The following is an 11,096-nucleotide window of genomic DNA, read 5'->3' as shown; positions in this document are numbered from 1 at the left end:
TTAAAAAAAAAAAAAAAAAAAAAAAATCACCCGAATATATTACCTTCTTTCCTTCTTCTTTGTGTTCCATGTCCATTACTGGACGTTGGCTATCAAAGTGGCTAAATCCGGATGAAAGATGGTTGATATTTTCCTCTTTCCTAGGAAAGTAAAAAAAAATACCTACCTACCTACATTACTTTCCTTACTACAGGATAAGGAAAGTAAAAAATACGGATGGATGATATTTTTCTCTTCGCATAGGTACACCCTGTAATTTAAACCCTATAAATTATTTATATCAAATTATCAACCTAGATGAAGGGCAAGTTATTGAAAAATTTTCGCATCGGCAATTTTTTCGTTCCGAGTGAACGTATATATTATGTACCTACATACCCCATGTATATTATGTACCTACATACCCCATGTCTCTTCTCGCCCATCTGATGAGAGGCATACTACGGGATGGGCATGCTACGACACAGACCACAAGCGTCCAATGTAGCAGTTGTTTCATCGCTACGAAAAAAAAACGGCGGTGAAACACTCATCTTTTTTTCGTTCCGAGTGAACGTATGTATTATGTAGGTACCTACATACCTCACAGTTATTCTTACCCAGGTACCTATACCTACCTACCTCCCGAAGAACATTTTGTTTATACTATTTCTACTTGGGTTGGTAGGTACTTGGGTATACCTACTTAGGATAGATATCTGGACGTTCAATAGGTTTCGACAATGGCGCAATATCACTTGAAATCGTCACTCGACTTCTAGCCTTGAGTCACCAGAATAGTTTACTTTGAAAAGTCCATCATGGTTCTATTTATGTTTACTTATTGTCCATCGCATAATGACCTACTAAGTATTCTGCTTTTTGAGCAATCTATTTACAGTGGAATACGTCGAAGTGTTTTCTTGACCACAACACAACAGTGGTGGAGCTGTGACGGATACAAACTGACTGGTAAATCTGTCTCGGTGGAACCTGATAATGAGGAAGGGTTGGGTTCAATCCCAGTCGAAGCCGAGGTATGGGCTGTGGGCTGTGGGATTTTATCCTCAACATTTTACAGAGAAAGTGACATTTTGTTGGGGTAAAATGACTTTTTCGCTTTAGCTTACTTCAGAGAACATTGACCCCAACAGTAAGCTATTAACTATTACTGTGGTCGAAATCTTAAGCAATGTTGAAGATAAAATGCCATATCTTGACTGGCGTTGAAGTTGAACCCAAGTCCTCCTGATAAGCAGGCGATCGTGTTGACCACTACACCACCACGTCCACCAAAGTAGGTATCTTCGTGAAATAATACATATTGCTTGACCAAAATGTTTTCCCATGATAACTCCCCTCTATACACACCACAACACACCACACCACACCTTCTAACACAACCACTGCTGACACAAGACGTTACAGTGCCTAGAAGTTTAGTATGTACTGTTTACATTTCGCTCATACAGCGAACATATATGAAATTCACAAGAAATACACTTACTGTGTGCGTATACCAGTCTATGGCTTTATTAGGGCCGATCTCAGGGGTTTCATTTGGTAACATGTTCTCCGGGCTCAGGCTCCTCAGTTTCCCCCCCAAAAGATTTTTTTTTTTACTTTTTTGAAGGGGTCTGATCCGTCTGATAGAGAAAAGTATAAAGGCGGAGGTCTCATCGTCCCGAAAGCGAAGGAAGACAGTTTGTTCTCGGAACGGCTGGCTTTCTCCCATCCTGTCATCCTTCTTTCTTCCATTTCGGGAGGATAAGGCCTTGGCAGTTACAGTTCCCTCTATTAAACCTCTTGAAAAAAACCTTTCGCAGAGTTCGCTCGCCACACACGATGAGTTTTACCGGTCAATCCATCGATCATCGCATGCGATAAAATCGTGAGTGGCGGGCTTTAGCCCCCGGGCCCGGTTCGTGACCGCCCCTGGGCGAGTTATTATATTGACACATCTAATTATCTTGGTGTGAACCCATCAGTCGAATAAGTCAGGGTGACTCGGTGCCATCAATCATAAAGTTCAGCATAATTGTTTAGTGGTTCGTCTCGATAATCCCGGAGTTCCTAATTTCTCAGCGTACCTAATGGTAAGAAATTTTTAACTTTCTTCCGTTTTTGACGTGTTCTAATGGTTGTATTCTTCACTGGTTGGCGTTTTTGTAATGTTTGTAGCATTTTTGGCGTGTTCTGATTGTTGTAGTTATTGGTTTTGGTATTTCCTTGTTATTGGTAACCTGAGAAAGCACCAATAACCTGCATTTATCATAGGTAGTAGGCGAGGTGCCAGCCTAGTTAGCTTACAAGGTAGCGTGTAAGTATTAGGTCACTGGTTCGATTCCCGCTCGGTTTGATCTTCATCCTTTTTGAGCTTTACCTAGTGTAGAAATAAAACTTCCAATACAAAATCTAGAACCTAGGTAGATATGTATGGGAGCTTCGACAGGCTCACAAGAGACATACCTACCTACTAAAAGATATTTATATAGATCTACTGAGATAATAAACAAATTAGGTAGGTACATAGGTACTGATTTTCTTTAATCACGATCGAATAAACTAGGGGCTAAAAAATTCCCGGAGGGACGGACTCAGCTTGTTTTTCACTAATTCACTAATTTTTCGATTATGAACTATCTGTTGAACATATCTATGTCTTCTTTTCTGTTGGTATTATGCAAGGTTGTTATTTTTTTTTCGGTGTCTCGTGATGATGATGTGGGAGATCTCGTGACTCAGTGTCGACTCCTAGAAACATGATTATTTGAAGGGAGTCTTTTAATCTCCTTTCCAAGTTTCACATATTTTCTTCTTTTGATGATATCGGTATTGGTATAAAAAGGGCCATCGGCGACTCCTAGAAATACATATGCATAGTTGAAAGAAGTCTTGGAATCTTGTTTCAAATTTTCACATATTTTCTTCTTTTGATATTGGTATAAGTAGGGCCATCGGCTATAATAAACGCCCTATGTCACTGTGATCTGGAGAGATCTTTTGTGACTTCTTTTGATATTACTGATATCCAGATTTTGGCTTTTTTGATGTGTTGAGTTTTTATCAAGGTTATGTTGTTCAATTTCTGAATTAGTGATACGTATTAGCTTCTTTTTTTCCACAAATAGGTAGGTAATTTTTTTTTTTTTTTCCACATCCGAAACTACCAAATCGACAGTCAGCAGCCAGAATTTAAAATTGTTCACATTTAACCCTAAGGTGTGTCCACACATAGTCGACTTTGATTCACATCGATCGACGGTCGATCAACTATGTGTGGACACTGGACACACCTTTTATGTTTCGTCTTCTCCATTTTTAGCCCGTCCTTCCTTTTTACTTTCCTTATCCTATAGGAAGGAAAGTAATGTAATCGGGTCAAATTTTCGATGGTCAGATTTTAGTGCCAAAACACGCTAAAAGAACACTCAAATAAGCATCATTCAATAGGATAAGGAAAGTCGTGTGATGTTCACACCAGATTTTTTGAAGTTTTAGTTGGATTTTTTCGTTGGTTAAAAAATGTTCCTTCACTGCTAGGTTATCTACTCCTCCACTGGCGAGACCAACTAATTCTTGCACAGCTTGGAGCTACATGACTAACGTGACTTTCTTTTGTCTTCTTCACGTCGTTACCTCTGTGCAATGTCTGTGGTAATTATGACATTCATGTATCTCCCAGAGGTTTGACCTCTGTGCCGATTTCCAAGTGGGCTTACCCTACTTTAAACCAGAGACGTTTCTGCAATTATAGGTACACAAATATCCAAATATGTAGGTACCTATCAATTTTTGGTATTTTTTTTTTTCGATATAGCAATTATATCATTTCATTTTCTGTGGAATACTCGTTGTTATATCCTTCTAATTTATAAATGCTTATTTATTTGTACAAAGCCAGTCTAGTTAGCTTGGAGGGTAGAGCGTCTGCCTTCTAAGTCCTAGGTCGCGGGTTTAATTCTCCCCCGAGGCGGATTTTATCCTGAAGACATGAGTTTCGTTTTCGGAACGGCTGGTTTTCTCCTATCCTGTCTTCCTTCTCTCTACGATTTCGGAACGATAAGGCTCTAGCAGTTACAGTTCCCTCTATCAAATCTCTTGAAAAAAAAAAGAAAAAAAAATGTACAATAAAGCAGAAACATATTTTTTGTCGAAAAAATAAACCTTGCTATTTTGCAAAGGTGAAATCGATGATAGATTTATTTGACCATGGGATTTTGTTGCGTTTAGCAACCCATCTACCTACAGTCCTACGTCGTGATATATGTATTTCTACCAAGTTAAATTTTTTCTTCTTTTTTTGCAACTTGGCTCCATTCATAATGTGGTCCAAATATTTGCTAACGTTTTTTTGTTCCATTCTTCCCTAGATAATTCGTTTATAGTTTACGTAATATTCGATGATCTTGGTATTCTTGGTAATGTTTCGACTTGTGACTGATAAGGTCTTCTTCTATAAGGTGAAGAGTCACCTCTGTGACTACAATAACAGTTATGTACAATTACGCCAGTCCTACTTTTGGGGAGATGGATCTCTTGTTGATTTTCAGTGGAGATAGGTTTGATGTTGAACAATGAGATGAGATATGTAACTTGGTAACAGGTCTCTTCATATTTACGTAATCACAGAAGTTTTTTTGTTGTTGTGATCAGAGGTTTTTACCTACGTGTTTTGAAGTGAACCATTTGGTGGAAAGTGTCTCCAAGGTACCTACCTACTAAGGTTCCCAAATTAGGCACATAGGTAGGTACTCAAACCAATAAAAAGAGAAAAGCAATATTGGTCACTATCGCTACTCGGATGCGTAAATGCAAATCATACAATCGTTATCAGCAGTGGGGGTACTCGGAGGAAACTCAAGGAGACCTTTGTGATTGTGGCGAAACACAAGACGAGGCCCATCTACTTGTGTGCAACAACATTGGCACTACCTGCACTAAGCAAGATCTTTATGACCTGAAAAAGTCCATCAAAATCAGTTTGCGTAAAAGGATTTAGATGATAAATTTCGAAAGCTGTGTTGATACGGAAATTACCAACAGTAGAAATTTCAATTTTAGAGGACACCGACACCAAAATTTCAAACCAGGCCTTCCAAAAGCAATCTGATTAGAACGTTTCTTCTTCATCCTGGAAGATTCGAAAGCAAAAACCAAAAGCTGAAAATATTGGTCGTAAAATGTACCTAGTACCCACTGCCCACCAATATACCTAATGTAAAGGTGTGCCCAAATCCTAAAATCTTTTCCAATACGAAAGTACGGGGATCCCCTCAAGTTTTATTTTTCTTTTTCACTGTAGGCTAGACTCCGAAAATTTGGAGCATCCAGAGATCTGTTTAATGCTCCACTTTTCTATGGATTCTCGAAAGCGTAAAAGGGCAAACTTTCCATCAGTTGAGTGCGAAAAGCCGATTGTGAAATTGTCTTCACCCGCCCTTCTTGTCACCTTAAAAGAGATATCTGTCAATTATCTTTGAACTTTTGCACCCACTAGAGCTTGATCATAATATGTATTTTCACCTCATGATTTGGTATATTAACATTCCAAGTTTACGAAGTGGAGTAGGTGAGACCAACTTCGTACCATAGAGTCAGTGTTACCGAAAACTCATCGCACTTAAAGCGTACACCACACTTCACCAGATGATGAATGAAACCATGTCAAGTTCTGTGGTAACCACAGCGGTGTTGTGAAATACGGTTTCACCACAAAGCTCTTTCATTAGAACGAGACATTTCTAGAATAAAAGACTCAAGGAGTTCGCCCGTACCATCTCTGAGACGGCGTGAAATGGAATAACTTCACAGAGTTCACAAAGTGACTGCCACACTTGCCACAGTTTAGTCCTATTTAATTTTTGGACCTAATTTTGATTCCACCCAGGAGATTCCTCTTTGGGCGTGATAGCGCGACCACACTTGCTGGCCCGGGTCACTTGTGTATTCTGTATTAAGGGATATGTTTTCAAGTTTTCATAAAATCCGCCTGTTAGGTCCACCTGATAAGCACACACACTGTCAAGTAAACCTGACAGGTGAACCTGATCAGGTGTACCTGTCAGGTCTACCTGATAGTGAGTGTCTGGCCTTAGAGCCCGTAAGGAAAATGAGTACCTACATATGTAATATAAATGCACATAGCGACCGGTGCCAGCATGGTATAGGTAAACATTGGGTGTTAGGATTATTGAGATGTTAGCTACAATGCTGCAGTGAGCACCAAAAATTATGACATAAAACAAAGAAACGGCATTTATTTATATCTCAATCTCTTTAGACATCTCCACTAAATATGAAACATCTCTTTAGACACTCTCTCTTTAAACATCCCGTGTAGTATTAAATTTGTTAATAAATGGTTACTTATTTAAAAAAAACTATGGACCTGACCTAGTCAATAATAGACAAATCAGGTGAAACAGGTGACCAACACATCATGTGGTTAAGGCTTATTTATATCTCAATCTCTTTAGACATCTCCACTAAATATGAAACATCTCTTTAGACACTCTCTCTTTAAACATCCCGTGTAGTATTTGTTAATAAATGGTTACTTATTTAAAAAAAAAAAACTATGGACCTGACCTAGTCAATAATAGACAAATCAGGTGACCAACACATCATGTGGTTAAGGCTAGTACATAGTACACTCACCTCGGCCTTGTGCATAGTTGAAGTGGTTGAATTTCCTAGAAAGAACGGTAAGATGACATTAACCCCAATATTATCTAACCCCGGCCTCATTTCAAAGATCTCCACCCTCGGAGGCTGGTTGAATGCACCGAGAAGTAAAAAAAGTTCACTCGTTGACCTTTTGTGTTAATAGATTCAAATCCAATGTCATCCGAGAGATACCTTGTGATCTTATTTATAGATAGTTATGACCGTTACAACGAGCCTATACGAGACCTAGGTAATTAGTAATTACTACCAACCACTGGTACATTAACCCCAATATTATCTAACCCCGGCCTCATTTCAAAGATCTCCACCCTCGGAGGCTGGTTGAATGCACCGAGAAGTAAAAAAAAGTTTACTCGTTGACCTTTTGTGTTAATAGATTCAAATCCAATGTCATCCGAGAGATACCTTGTGATCTTAGTTATAGATAGATATGACCGTTACTACGAGCCTATACGAGACCTAGGTAATTACTAATTAGTACCAACTACTGGCATAAAGTTGTGATACCTGCCTAACGTTAGAGCAAGTCAGCAAAAGAGGTAGCTTTGTCGGTATTTGTACGTCATGTACCTATGTTTGTAGTCTATGTGGGCACTAAAAATCTTCACCACCAAAAAATCTTCAGGGTTAAGGAGTCAAGTGTGTGAACATCCAAAGTTAAGAGTTATGTGCTCAATTCATAATAGGTTTTTACTATGTAGAATTTTATAGATATAACATATAAAGCTATATATGTCATATCTACATACTATGTATGTTATATCTACAAACATATGTATGTTATATCTAGATACTACCTATGTATGTTATATCTACATAGGTAATATACATAGATAGAGATAGATATGTCTCTTTCATTAGCCAACACTATTTTTTTAATCTTCTCCCTATTTTTTTCACTAATTCACTAATTTTTCGATTATGAACTATCTGTTGAACATATCTATGTCTTCTTTTCTGTTGGTATTATGCAAGGTTGTTAAACTACTGGCATTACCATGATTTTATTATAAGAGATTTTGATTTATTATAAAGGTGCCGATACACTGAAGACTTTTTCGCTAGACTTGGTCTCGTGAGGTCGACTCTACGGAGTCTACCATTTCGTAGAGTAGTGTAGGTACACACTACACATAGATCATAGAGCGCTCTACCGAGAGTATAGAGAACGCTCTGACCTGTGTACATTACTCTACAAACTTGGAAGACTCTTTAGACCCGTAGAGATGATCTTGCGAGACCAAGTTTAGCAAAAAAGTCTACAGTGTACTGGCACCTTAGGAATAAACAGTAAAGTCTTGTTATTTCCGGAGGAAAGAAGGAATTCTAGAGATGATAGAGATCCTATGCAAGTATGCATTATGAATCTTATGATGCATCAAATGATTGGACCAGAACCTGCCTTGATAGAATAGATGGATGTTTGATGTGTGCACTTGATGGATGTTTCAATGTTACTAGAATTTATGATTAAATACATATTTGAATAAATTTATCATTCCATAATTACACAATCGAGTAAACAATATCACATGATCAATCTATTACTAGTCGCTTGGTAAGTGGGAGGACGCTAATTTGAATCCTCATCGAGGCATGAAATTCTATGCTCTGAGCATTTAACCATGGAAATGAAGCTCTAATTAAAAGGTTAGATGTCAGCCTGGTTAGCATGGAAGGTCGATCGCAGTCTTAAATATCGAACTCGTCTAGTGTTCACCTTCCACAGTCAAGAGTCCATGTCGCACTCCTGATCATCTGGTGTGGGTGGCACTCGAGACAGCATACCATTTTCCCCCGATGTTCCAAAGATTACCCGAAAGGAGTCACTAGATATCAAAGAAGTACTTAACAATATTTGTAGGGATCTTTAGGCCTTCCGCACATAGGAAGCGTAGTCACGCGACTTTCAGTAACGCTTGGCCTCCTAGAACAGGAGTAAGTTTGTACAGATCTCAAAAAAGCTTCGCGGGCCACATCCGCTAGTTGGAAACTCCTGTCCTAGAATGTAAAAGGTCTATGTACCCGTATATCATTTTCAAAGGTCTGAATTTTCTGGCGTCATGGCATCGCGCAAATATGCTTCCAATATGCGCCAGACCTTGTACACTTCACAAAGATTATTCTACCCACCACAAAGTCTTTATAAAGCTTCACCAAGTTGGTCTTTACGCGTGGTCCACTTATTGGCTAAAGCTAAAGGAATGGGGTAATACCACTACGACAATGGGGTTATACCACTCATATTAAGGTCTCAGAGAAAACAGTGAGTTTCAACATTCAATGTTCGTGAGGGTCATGATCCTCCTTCAAGATGTTTGAAGTTTATTTTCTTTGATGATTATTGAATTATCATGATTATTGTAATAATGATAATAATTGTTGTGATGTGGCCTAATTGCGATGTTCGCGATGATATAAAATTCGACGTGTAGGGACTTTGTACTGGATGGTACAGATATTTGGGTGTCTAAAAAAAAATAAAAAATGATGGAGTGGCGTTTCCAAAAGGACGTATCCTTTGACTACTTGACTAGTCTTGGACTCTTTGGACATTACACAGTTACAGTAATTTTAACTATAGGTAGGTATGGCTGAAGTAAAAAGAAATCTTCACTCAAACCTCAGTGATAATTAGCGTGATAGACTCAGAATCTAAAGGTTGATGCTTCAAGACCAAGTCAAAAGCCATAAAATTTAGCGAGGTGTAAGTATTGAGCGGAGAACGACCTATTTTGATACAAGCATAGCGTAATAGCGTATCTTCGATCTCCATACTATTCAGCTGTCAGAAAATACCGTAGATCGAAATAAACCATGAGCAACCCTGTATATTTATCACTATCATATTTATAAAATTTTACTAAACACATAACACAAATTACCGGTTCTTAACGATGAAGTTTAAGGGCCCTTTCACACCTGTAAGACAATGCAAACTGCTGATTTCAGCAGATTCGAGTCTTCCTTTTGTTCTTTCGATAATGTTTTTATTTGTTATTTTATTTTATTTTTATTTATTTTTTTATGGAACTCGGGCTTGTATGTACAACACTCTGCAGTTGTGAAATTTCAAACATTCAAACATAAATTTACAAGACGTCGCGTTTCGCGTCGTGCAATCTATAATAGCGAGCTTTAGCAACCAAAATTAGCGTCCCGTTAACTAAACTCTTTAACGGTATCTGAAGAAAACTCGTTATTGCGCATGTGCAGAAACTTGCGTCTTACATTTCGGTTATCGCGTAAGTTAGCGGTGCAAAAACTCTCCAATAACTACGAGTATATGTACCTTCAGGTGTGAAAGGGCCTTGAGAGTGAATCAAATGCTGTGTATTAGTGGATTGAATAAAGATAATACTAAATCATTTCATAAAGAACTGTGTCATGGAAATTCTGCTCGTTTAGTGTAATAACATAATCAAGGTAGATAAGTTTAGGTACCGGTGGGAAAAAGTATTAAAAGAATGAAAGTATTAAAAAATGTTCCAAAGGTCTGCTTTGAAAAAGGCCAGACAGGGGTAGGTACATAAAAGATAATTAGATAGGTAATTATCTAGCAATGCCTACATCATTTACTACAAGATATTTACCTAAGTATAGGAACTTGATTATTTTTTGCTGATCTAAATCATTGCTATTTTTAAAAGTGCTGGTTTGGCCAGGGTTTGTTTCCCGCCCTTTAGGTACCTATCCTAAACGAACTTTATCTTACACTGTATCTTAAAAAAAAAAAAAAAAAAAAAAAAATGAACTTATGAAATTTAAGGTAGATCACACCTCTACTGTTGTTAGTCGTTCATATAACAATATGTTATACTGTAGTACATAACAGATAGACCTCTGTCATACCTCAAATATATTTTATATGGAAAGGTTAAAAATACTCTGCTTGACTCCGGTTTATTCAATATACGGTGAAAACGACAGGGGGCAAGCTACGTGGGGGTTAAGTTAGACGAGGAACGTTATTACTAGTTGAAGGGGAAATCAATTATGTATAAATTCGGGCCCCAGATGATACGTAATCAGATTGTATGGTTGTTAGATGGAATCCCGTACAGGACGCCGGTTAGACTCTGCGTCTTGAACGTTTTAATAAGATTTCATGTACACCACAGCGTTGTGTCACGTATATTATGGTCGGCATAAATCCCCGCCGGGTCCCCATAGGAACGACAACCCTGAGGGACATATACATAAAATATTAAGAAAGTGGTCGAGATACTTCAGTAGAATAATAATGTTTCTTATACTTTGCTATGTATGGACCAGAGTAGTTTATACGCATTACGTAACATGTGCATACTTTACTAGAGTCGTTTAGCCGTGGGTTAATAAGGAAGAAAAAAGAAAGAGATTTTGTGATAAAATAAGATTGGGGTACTGACTACCCTGATGTTAGATCGTTAGATGTATGTATTAAC

This window comes from Diaphorina citri, unplaced genomic scaffold (genome assembly GCF_000475195.1).
Source record: "Diaphorina citri unplaced genomic scaffold, Diaci psyllid genome assembly version 1.1 scaffold164, whole genome shotgun sequence".
In the NCBI taxonomy this organism is placed as follows: domain Eukaryota; kingdom Metazoa; phylum Arthropoda; class Insecta; order Hemiptera; family Psyllidae; genus Diaphorina; species Diaphorina citri.
This window is presented reverse-complemented; position numbering follows the sequence as displayed.